Below are 11,237 nucleotides of genomic sequence, written 5' to 3'. Positions count from 1 at the left end.
GATGCTTGTCAAAATCTACAAAGAATGGCTGCCGAATGAGCCAGGCCGGATAACAAACATTGAATATATTATAAGATCTGGTAGACACCAGCTGTGTAAAACCAATGAAGTAAAGCCAGTGTACTGCGAGCCTCCACAGCCTTTTAGCAAAACGGCGGAGGTACACATATTATGAAGGATTTGAACTTTTACTAGATTGATCTTATACTCTACCGGGGTGTTTTCATGTGTGGCTCATTCACCAGTCATTCTTCGTAAATTTTATTTTGACAAGCATCTTTTGGGTGTACTGAATTTTATTGTGGCAATCCATCAGTGTGATTCGACTCCTAACGTGGATAACATCCTGAAAGCTAGGACTCCATAATTGTTCATCTACATTATGGACATGTAACATAGGCTATTTACAATTTGTACAGAAACCAGATGGCAGTTATAAGAGTCGAGGGGCACGAAAGGGAAGCAGTGTTTGGGAAGCGTGTGAGACAGGGTTGTAGCCTCTCCCCGATGTTATTCAATCTGTATTTTGAGCAAGCAGTAAAGGAAACAAAAGAAAAATTCGGAGTAGGTATTAAAATCCATGGAGAAGAAATAAAAAGTTTGAGGTTCGCCGATGACATTGTAATTCTCTCAGAGACAGCAAAGGACTTGGAAGAGCAGTTGAACGGAATGGACAGTGTCTTGAAAGTTGGATATAAGATGAACATCAACAAAACCTAAACGAGGATAATGGAATGTAGTCGAATTAAATCGGGTGATGCTGAGGGAATTAGATTAGGAAATGAGACACTTAAAGTAGTAAAGGAGTTTTGCTATTTGGGGAGCAAAATAACTGATGATGGTCGAAGTAGAGAGGATATAAAATGTAGACTGGCAATGGCAAGGAAAGCGTTTCTGAAGAAGAGAAATTTGTTAACATCGAGTATAGATTTAAGTGTCAGGAAGTCGTTTCTGAAAGTATTTGTATGGATTGTAGCCATGTATGGAAGTGAAACATGGACGATAAATAGTTTGGACAAGAAGAGAATAGAAGCTTTCGAAATGTGGTGCTACAGAAGAATGCTGAAGGTTAGATGGGAAGATCACGTAACTAATGAGCAGGAATTGAACAGAATTGGGGAGAAGAGAAGTTTGTGGCACAACTTGAGAAGAAGAAGGGACTGGTTAGTAGGGCATGTTCTGAGGCATCAGGTGATCACAAATTTAGCATTGGAGGGCAGCGTGGCGGGTAAAAATCGTAGAGGGAGACCAAGAGATGAATACACCAAGCAGATTCAGAAGGATGTAGGTTACAGTAAGTACTGGGAGATGAAGAAGCTTGCACAGAATAGAGTAGCATAGAGAGCTGCATCAAACCAGTCTCAGGACTAAAGACCACAACAACAACAACAACTATTATAAACCCGAAGACGTGTCTGTACTGACATGAAACCGGTAATTGCGAATAAGACACCTTCACACAGCTACGTAACTATTGATTTTTTAATTGTTGTAATTTTTATGGTAATTTGAATGGTTATCGAGTGCATAGTGTTGTTGTTCACCATGTCTACGAGATGCGGTTGTCCTCCACAGAAAGTTGTGAGTCAAGGATTAGCTTTAACATAAACAATAATTGGAGATATTGAACCTCAGAGAGGATATGAATACTTACTTTGGAAATAAACGAAAGATATTTTATGCGAATCATTCAAGTCGATGTTTTAACGTGCTCACATTCTGATGAGGATACCTCTACAAAGAGTTACAAAATTTAAGCTAGAAGATATTGGGGGCGGGGGGGGGGGGGCGGAGGGTTGGAATACTTTGTTTTGTTGCGACACGTAACGTCACGTTGTTTACTGTTAACTTTCGTCAATAAAACGCCTAATTTCATTTTCTTTACTTCTCCGAGAGATACTTCAATTCTTTCCGCGTCCTTCTGCCACTCTTTATTTACACTACTGGCCATTAAAATTGCTACACCAAGAAGAAACGCAGATGATAAACGGGTATTCATTGGACAAATATATTATACTAGAACTGACATGTGATTACATTTTCACGCAATTTGGGTGCATAGATCCAGAGAAATCAGTACCGAGAACAACCACCTCTGGCCGTAATGACGGCCTTGATACGCCTGGGCATTGAGTCAAACAGAGCTTGGATGGCGTGTACAGGTACAGCTGCCCATACTGCTTCAACACGATACCACAGTTCGTCACGAGTCGTGACTGGCGTATTGTGACGAGCCAGTTGCTCGGTCACCATTGACCATACACTTTCAGTTGGTGAGAGATCTGGAGAATGTGCTGGCCAGGGCAGCAGTCGAACATTTTCTGTATCCAGAAAGGCCCGAACAGGACTTGCAACATGCGGCCGTGCATTATCCTGCTGAAATGTAGGGTTTCGCAGGGATCGAATGAAGGGTAGAGCCACGAGTCGTAACATATCTGAAATGTAACGTCCACTGTTCAAAGTGCCGTCAATGCGAACAAGAGGTGACCGAGACGTGTAACCAATGGCACCCCATAGCATCACGCCAGGTGATACGCCAGTATGGCGATAACGAATACACGCTTCCAATGTGCGTTCACCGCGATGTCACCAAACACGGATGTGAGCGTCATGATGCTGTAAACAGAACATGAATTCATCCGAAAAAATGACGTTTCGCCATTCGTGCAGCCAGGTTCGTCGTTGAGTACACCATCGCAGGCGCTCCTGTCTGTGATGCAGCGTCAAGGGTAACCGCAGCCATGGTCTCCGAGCTGATAGTCCATGCTGCTGCAAACGTCGTCGAACTGTTCGTGCAGATGGTTGTTGTCTTGCACATGTCCCCATCTGTTGACTCAGGGATCGAGAAGTGGCTGCACGATCCGTTACAGCCATGCGGACAAGACGCCTGTCATCTCGACTGCTAGTGATACGAGGCCGTTGGGATCCAGCACGGCGTTCCGTATTACCCTCCTGAACCTACCGATTCCATATTCTGCTAACAGTCATTGGAACTCGACCAACACGAGCAGCAACGTCGCGATACGATAAACCGCAATCGCGATAGGCTACAATCCGACCTTTATCAACGTCGTAACGTGATGGTACGCATTTCTCCTCCTTACAAGAGGCATCACAACAACGTTTCGCCAGGCAACGCCGGTCAACTGCTGCTTGTGTATGAGAAATCGATTGGAAACTTTCCTCATGTCAGCACGTTGTAGGTGTCGCCACCGGCGCCAACCTTGTGTGAATGCTCTGAAAAGCTAATCATTTGCATATCACAGCATCTTCTTCCTGTCGGTTAAATTTCGCGTCTGTAGCACGTCATCTTTGTGGTGTAGCAATTTTAATGGCCAGTAGTGTATGTTACGGTGGTTCCAAGGTCATTGAGTACTGCCCAGTGTCCATAAAAGAATTTTATAAACGGAATTAATTAAGCATGGAAATCTCCTTTTCCTCTTTTTTAATCTTTAATAGTTCACATCTGTTCCATAAACATTTGTAGGGTGATAACATTAATTTCGTCAGTACCCTAATCTCAAGTTGCTGTTTGTCCCTTCTCATGTTTTCGGGTCTACTGAATATGGAAACTGAACCTATGAAAAGATTGTTGAGTATTTCGAGGCAGAATAGGCAGTGCTGCGAGGGGTATGTATGGGGAGCAATGACCCGCTTGGAGGTGCTGCACATGCGCTGAGTTTAGCACCATCGACGGGGCCGTAATAGGGCTCTGAGAGCACAGAGGGGGAGAGGGGGAGCAGGGAGGGTTGTTTGGTGGCTGTTTCATACGGTAGAACGCAGCCCTAGCGCTCAGTGCGGTCCGTTGCGGCTGACGCACAATGAATTCCGCACACCCACCCACACACACACACACACACACACACACACACACACAAGTCTTTGCAAAGCTAAAAGAGAAAGAGAGAGAGAGAGAGAGAGAGAGAGAAAGGGGGGAGGGAGTGAGAGCCAGAGAGAGAGGTGGGGGGGTTAATGGTAGAGAGGGGGGGTGATGATGGAAGGGGAGCGGTGGGGAATTTTAGAAGGAGAAAGTTTGTAGAAACACGCGAGAAATATGATCAGGTCATAAATGATTCCAGGATCAATTTCAAATTTAGGGCGTCTGGCAGTTGTGAGAACATGCATCTGCTTGCAACAGCTGCCAAATCTGACTGTGCAACGATCTTTTTGTGAACCAGTAACAAATCGATATACCATACAGAATGTTTGCTGTAGACTTTGCGGACGAAGTCAGATATGTTCCATCTTCTATTGGGAAAATAACGATAGTCTTGCATGACTTTTAGATTTAAAAAGAAGTTTCGTTTCCATCTGGGAGGAGTCTGGTGTCAATAAACACGCCTCGAAACCTCACTGTCTTGTAAGCTTTCTCACTCGTGTTGTACAACGACCTGAAACCTTACCGCAGATCAGGTATTTCGATCACCACGCATTTATATCATTTGCGATTGTTGTTTCGTTCGTCAGCCTGAAGATATGTTTAATTGAGTTTTCCAATCCTGTTACTTGCCAACTTATCGCCTTCATTCCAGCAAATTGCTGCATCCTATATTGTCCCAAAGACCTGCCCTATGTACCCGTCACTCGACCTGCACCTGTGAATTTTTTTGTTCCGTCATCCCTTCAGCTGCAATTTTTAGCAACGACTCATGTAGTAATATGCCTCCTATTGTTCTGTCTCTTCACTTCATTACGTCCCTAATGACGCATTTTTCTCGTTGCTTTGTTACCAGATTCTGTATCTGCATCTACATCCATACTTCGCAAGCCACCTGACGGTGTCTGGCGGAGGGTACCTTGAGTACTTCGATCGGTTCTCCCTTTTATTCCAGTCTCGTATTGTTCGTGGAAAGAAGGATTGTCGGTATGCCCCTGTGTGGGCTCTAATCTCTCTGATTTTATCCTCATGGTCTCTTCGCGAGATATACGTTGGAGGGAGCAATATACTGCTTGACTCCTCGGTGAAGGTATGTTCTCGAAACTGCAACAAAAGCCCGTACCGAGCTACTGAGTGTCTCCTTGCACAATCTTCCATTGGAGTTAACTATCATCTCCGTAACGCTTTCGCGATTACTAAATGATCCTGTAACGAAGCGCGCTGCTCTCCGTTGGATCTTCTCTATCTCATCTATCAACCCTATCTGGTACGGATCCCACACCAGTGAGCACTATTCAAGCAGTGGGCGAACAAGTGTACTGTAACCTACTTCCTTTGTTCTCGGACTGCATTTTCTTAGGATTCTTCCAGTGAATCTGTCTGGCATCTGCTTTGCCGTTGATTAATTCTATATGGTCATTCCATTTTAAAGCACTCCTAATGCCTACTCCTAAATAATTTATGAAATTAACTGCTTCCAGTTGTTGATCTGCTATATTGTAGCTAAATGATAAAGGATCTTTCTTTCTATGTATTTGCTGCACATTACACTTGTCCACATTGAGATTCAATTGCCATTCCCTGCACCATGCGTCAATTCGTTGCAGATCCTCCAGCATTTCAGTACAATTTTCCATTGTTACAACCTCTCGATGTACTACAGCATCATTCACAAAAAGCCTCAGTGCACTTCCGATGTTATCCACAAGGTCCTTTATGTATATTGTGAATAGCTACGGTGCTACGACACTCCCGTGCGGTACACCTGAAATGACTCTTACGTCGGAACACTTCGCTCCATTGAGATTTCTTCATTCCTTATTGGACCAGTGCAATAGTCTGCTATAAAATCACGTTTTGTAGCGTGCCAAACTTTTTGCCCCACTACATTCCTGAAGAGCTAAGTGAATTTGTACTTATTTTAAGCAATGCCTTTAATGTATCTGTTCAAATTGGTAAATGAAACAACGTAATTGTGTTCATTTTGCCTGCTGTATGCTACCGAGTGAGAGCCGAGCGGACTGGCGTCCTATACTTCCCTTGTAACGGGTGTTATTAGCACCGGTCGTGGGGAACCTAGCAGTCCGCAGGAAAAGGCGCCAGTCGTCTGTGTTACTGATATTTACTTACTGTACATTTGAAGAGGTTGAAAAATCAGCCAACCAGTTGCAAATAAAGGTTTATTAGCCCGTGACCATGGTTTCGATATCTGTAAAAATATCTTCTTCAGAAGTGGTGCCCTTCAGATTTACACAGTTGCTGTTTTTACAGTCATGTTTAAGATTTTGTTATTGCACATTGTTACCAAAAATAAATGTATTATTCCAAATGGATCGAATGTAGATCAAGTAAGTTAATCTATGTCTATCTGCTCAGCTGTAAAGTTTCATTTTCTAAGTTGTTCACAGCATTGAAAGTATTACATTTGGTTACAGCAGAAAGTTTTGTTATATATATATTGTGTGTGTGTGTGTGTGAATTCTTGTGAAGAATGTAATGAAGTTCATTCCCAAGACTTTTTTACTATATGCAACAAGTGAAATATTTTTTGGGTGAGGCGGCGGCCTGTTTCAGGCCTTCCACCTCACATTTTTTTCCTATTTGCATACTGAATTTACATACCAGACTCCCTCGCTTCATTTACTTTCCGATTCAGTTTCTACATGTCAAATTTTCGCCGGTGTTGCACGCTGATTACATGAGCGGTAACAACATTGGGTACCCACCTTTCACTACCTAACTGTAGTCGCACGGGATTAGCCGAGCGGTCTGAGGCGCTGCAGTCATGCACTGTGCGGCTGGTCCTGGCGGAGGTTCGAGTCCTCCTTCGGGTATGGATGTGTGTGTTTGTCCTTAGGATAATTTAGGTTAAGTAGTGTGTAAGCTTAGCAGTTAAGTCCCATAAGATTTCACACACATTTGAACATTTTTGAACAATCTTGTAGTATCCAGAATGAGATTTTCACTCTGCAGCGGAGTGTGCGCTGATATGAAACTTCCTGGCAGATTAAAACTGTGTGCCCGACCGAGACTCGAACTCGGGACCTTTGCCTTTTGCAGGCAAGTGCTCTACCATCTGAGCTACCCAAGCACGACTCACGCCCGGTTCTCACAGCTTTACTTCTGCCAGTACCTCGTCTCCTACCTTCCAAACTTTACAGAAGCTCTCCTGCGAACCTTGCAGAACTAGCACTCCTGAAAGAAAGGATATTGCGGAGACATGGCTAAGCCACAGCCTGGGGGATGTTTCCAGAATGAGATTTTCACTCTGCAGCGGAGTGTGCGCTGATATGAAACTTCCTGGCAGATTAAAACTGTGTGCCCGACCGAGACTCGAACTCGGTTTCATATCAGCGCACACTCCGCTGCAGAGTGAAAATCTCATTCTGGAAACATCCCCCAGGCTGTGGCCAAGCCATGTCTCCACAGTATCCTTTCTTTCAGGAGTGCTAGTTCTGCAAGGTTCGCAGAAGAGCTTCTGTAAAGTTTGGAAGGTAGGAGACGAGGTACTGGCAGAAGTAGAGCTGTGAGTACCGGGCGTGAGTCGTGCTTCGGTAGCTCAGCTGGTAGAGCACTTGCCCGCGAATGGCAAAGGTCCCGAGTTCGAGTCTCGGTCGGGCACACAGTTTTAATCTGCCAGGAAGTTTCAATCTTGTAGTAGTTTTTTTCCATTAAATACATCTGGTCTTGACCAGACGAACTCGTTTTCGTTCGGATGAAAACAGGAGGAAATTTCACACGTTTTGGAAGAGCTGCAGGCCACTCAGAAGGCAGCTCCTGCGCTAGCAGACCACACGGAGTGTCAGGGCAGCTTTTCAGGGATTGTCCTCCTGGCTCAGCCTCCGCAGACAAAGAACCGCGGAATGGAAGACTGCTGTCCTCTGTAGCAGAACAGGAAACCACTGGTGGAAGGGGTGAGAACCCTGCTTGTTATTAACCTGTGGGTGGAGTCCTCAGCTGTCCACCTGCCGTTATTCTGTTGTGTGTGGTCTCCAGACATGTTTCTTCAAGCAAAATAAATAGCCACTCTTGCGTCTGCAAATTTCCAAACTTTGGTCTTTTCATACGGACGCTGTGTGATGTCCAAAAAAGTTTCCAGAATTTCCGACAAAAAATCTGTACGTGGGAGCGGGACGACACTCGTTTACCATTTACTTATACAAATACACTCCTGGAAATGGAAAAAAGAACACATTGACACCGGTGTGTCAGACCCACCATACTTGCTCCGGACACTGCGAGAGGGCTGTACAAGCAATGATCACACGCACGGCACAGCGGACACACCAGGAACCGCGGTGTTGGCCGTCGAATGGCGCTAGCTGCGCAGCATTTGTGCACCGCCGCCGTCAGTGTCAGCCACTTTGCCGTGGCATACGGAGCTCCATCGCAGTCTTTAACACTGGTAGCATGCCGCGACACCGTGGACGTGAACCGTATGTGCAGTTGACGGACTTTGAGCGAGGGCGTATAGTGGGCATGCGGGAGGCCGAGTGGACGTACCGCCGAATTGCTCAACACGTGGGGCGTGAGGTCTCCACAGTACATCGATCTGGTCGCCAGTGGTCGGCGGAAGGTGCACGTGCCCGTCGACCTGGGACCGGACCGCAGCGACGCACGGATGCACGCCAAGACCGTAGGATCCTACGCAGTGCCGTAGGGGACCGCACCGCCACTTCCCAGCAAATTAGGGACACTGTTGCTCCTGGGGTATCGGCGAGGACCATTCGCAACCGTCTCCATGAAGCTGGGCTACGGTCCCGCACACCGTTAGGCCGTCTTCCGCTCACGCCCCAACATCGTGCAGCCCGCCTCCAGTGGTGTCGCGACAGGCGTGAATGGAGGGACGAATGGAGACGTGTCGTCTTCAGCGATGAGAGTCGCTTCTGCCTTGGTGCCAATGATGGTCGCATGCGTGTTTGGCGCCGTGCAGGTGAGCGCCACAATCAGGACTGCATACGACCGAGGCGCACAGGGCCAACACCCGGCACCATGGTGTGGGGAGCGATCTCCTACACTGGCCGTACACCACTGGTGATCGTCGAGGGGACACTGAATAGTGCACGGTACATCCAAACCGTCATCGAACCCATCGTTCTACCATTCCTAGACCGGCAAGGGAACTTGCTGTTCCAACAGGACAATGCACGTCCGCATGTATCCCGTGCCACCCAACGTGCTCTAGAAGGTGTAAGTCAACTACCCTGGCCAGCAAGATCTCCGGATCTGTCCCCCATCGAGCATGTTTGGGACTGGATGAAGCGTCGTCTCACGCGGTCTGCACGTCCAGCACGAACGCTGGTCCAACTGAGGCGCCAGGTGGAAATGGCATGGCAAGCCGTTCCACAGGACTACATCCAGCATCTCTACGATCGTCTCCATGGGAGAATAGCAGCCTGCATTGCTGCGAAAGGTGGATATACACTGTACTAGTGCCGACATTGTGCATGCTCTGTTGCCTGTGTCTATGTGCCTGTGGTTCTGTCAGTGTGATCATGTGATGTATCTGACCCCAGGAATGTGTCAATAAAGTTTCCCCTTCCTGGGACAATGAATTCACGGTGTTCTTATTTCAATTTCCAGGAGTGTATGGTGGTAGCCGAAGAACGGACTTTCAGATTCCTGATGAGAGGAACACATAGGCACTTTCTAGGACTGGTTAGAAAAGATTGTGCGGGGTGCCTTTCCGAGGTCTGAAGGAAGGCTACCAAAAACTGACAGAGGCATTCGTATTTGCATTCGGATTCGCATGGGTTTTCTGATTCGAACTTCTACTTGGTGATGCTACTCTGAACTCCTCTGTCGTATATGTTTTTCTTGGTTTCGGATCTCTGCCAATTGTTTGAAGTTTCACTCTGAACTTAGGCGCACCCGCTGCGAGTAATCAGGAGGAGATCCGCGATTCGCAGTCTCATCACATCGGCTCCGCCTAATAAGACTTGTCGGCAACTACCTCAATGGCTGTCACGGTAAGATCGCTTTTTCAATGCACTCTCCCGATTTCAGAAATCGCCATATATTGAGGGAAGAGAAGTTCATTCCTGCTTTCTATTTTCTAGTCTTCGTAACTTGATCTACGCGCTTCACGCACAGTTATGCAAGTTTTGCCTGCAATCTGATTCTTGCGTCAAAGGGGATTCTTTTCGTAACCACTCATGTTTTATTTCGTAATCAAGTTAACTCATTGGAGCTCACCCACCTAGTGACGGTTCTTTCTGATTCTTGCTTTATTCACTGTTATTTTATGTGTTTCTATTCGAATTCATGCCTTTTTTGTATAATTACATAATTTTGCTATCATTGTTGAAAACGTTAATTTCTATCCTTTGTATGTCTGGGCCTTGTTGCATTGGTAACACCGGTTCCCGTCAGATCACCGAAAGTAAGCGCTGTCGGGCTGGGCTAGCACTTGGATGGGTGACCATCCGGTCTGCCGAGCGCTGTTGGCAAGCGGGGTGCACTCAGCCCTTGTGAAGCAAACTGAGCAGCTACTTGATTGAGAAGTAGCGGCTTCGGTCTCGGAAATTGACATACGGCCGGGAGAGCGGTGTGCTGACCACATGCCCCTCCACATCCGCATCCAGTGACGCCTGTGGGCTGAGGATGACTCGGCAGCCGGTCGGTACCTCTGGGCCTTCACGGCCTGTGCGGGAGGAGTTTTTTTATGTGTCTGGTCACCATTACAGTCGTAATTTATTTTCTTATAACTATTCTATTTTAATTATGTAAATTCATTCTAAAATTGCTGTAAAATGTTAATGTGTCCTGAGTGATTTTTACACACTGTTTGAATAAATATTATTTACTAGATCAAACCTTATCATTCAGCAACCATTAAAGTAAAAGGTTCTATTGAAATGCCCAGGTCCTCCAAGCATAAGCAAAAGGCGGAGCCCCTGATGAGTTCAGGAACCTACCAAATAACGTTTTCCAATGTGCGCGGCAGTTGAGTTTTTCAAGTAGCCTATTAGCTTATGGCGGTACTCTATCACTTTATATAATCTGGGGTGACAGATTCAGCACCAGTCTCATCTACATATCCATGGAACACCTGATGAGCAAGAGGTCGTGTTCACATTAAAAGAAAAGTCGTAACAATATCAATGAACGTCTCTGGAGAACTGAATACACGCTAGGAAAATGACATCAGTGGAACAATTTTGGAGCAATTTTAATCAAACACGGGAAGTCAACAGTCGAAGTTATACATACAGATCTATTCATTTTTACGTAGACTGAAGCAAAGCCCATAATCAATAATAAAATGTATGTACTACAAAATTCATTAATAAGACGTCAGCTGCAATATATGACCAATGGAATATATTTGGAGTAACAAATTTCGAGAATCGCTACACTT

The sequence above is a fragment of the Schistocerca americana genome, chromosome 6 (genome assembly GCF_021461395.2).
Source record: "Schistocerca americana isolate TAMUIC-IGC-003095 chromosome 6, iqSchAmer2.1, whole genome shotgun sequence".
Lineage (NCBI taxonomy): Eukaryota > Metazoa > Arthropoda > Insecta > Orthoptera > Acrididae > Schistocerca > Schistocerca americana.
This window is presented reverse-complemented; position numbering follows the sequence as displayed.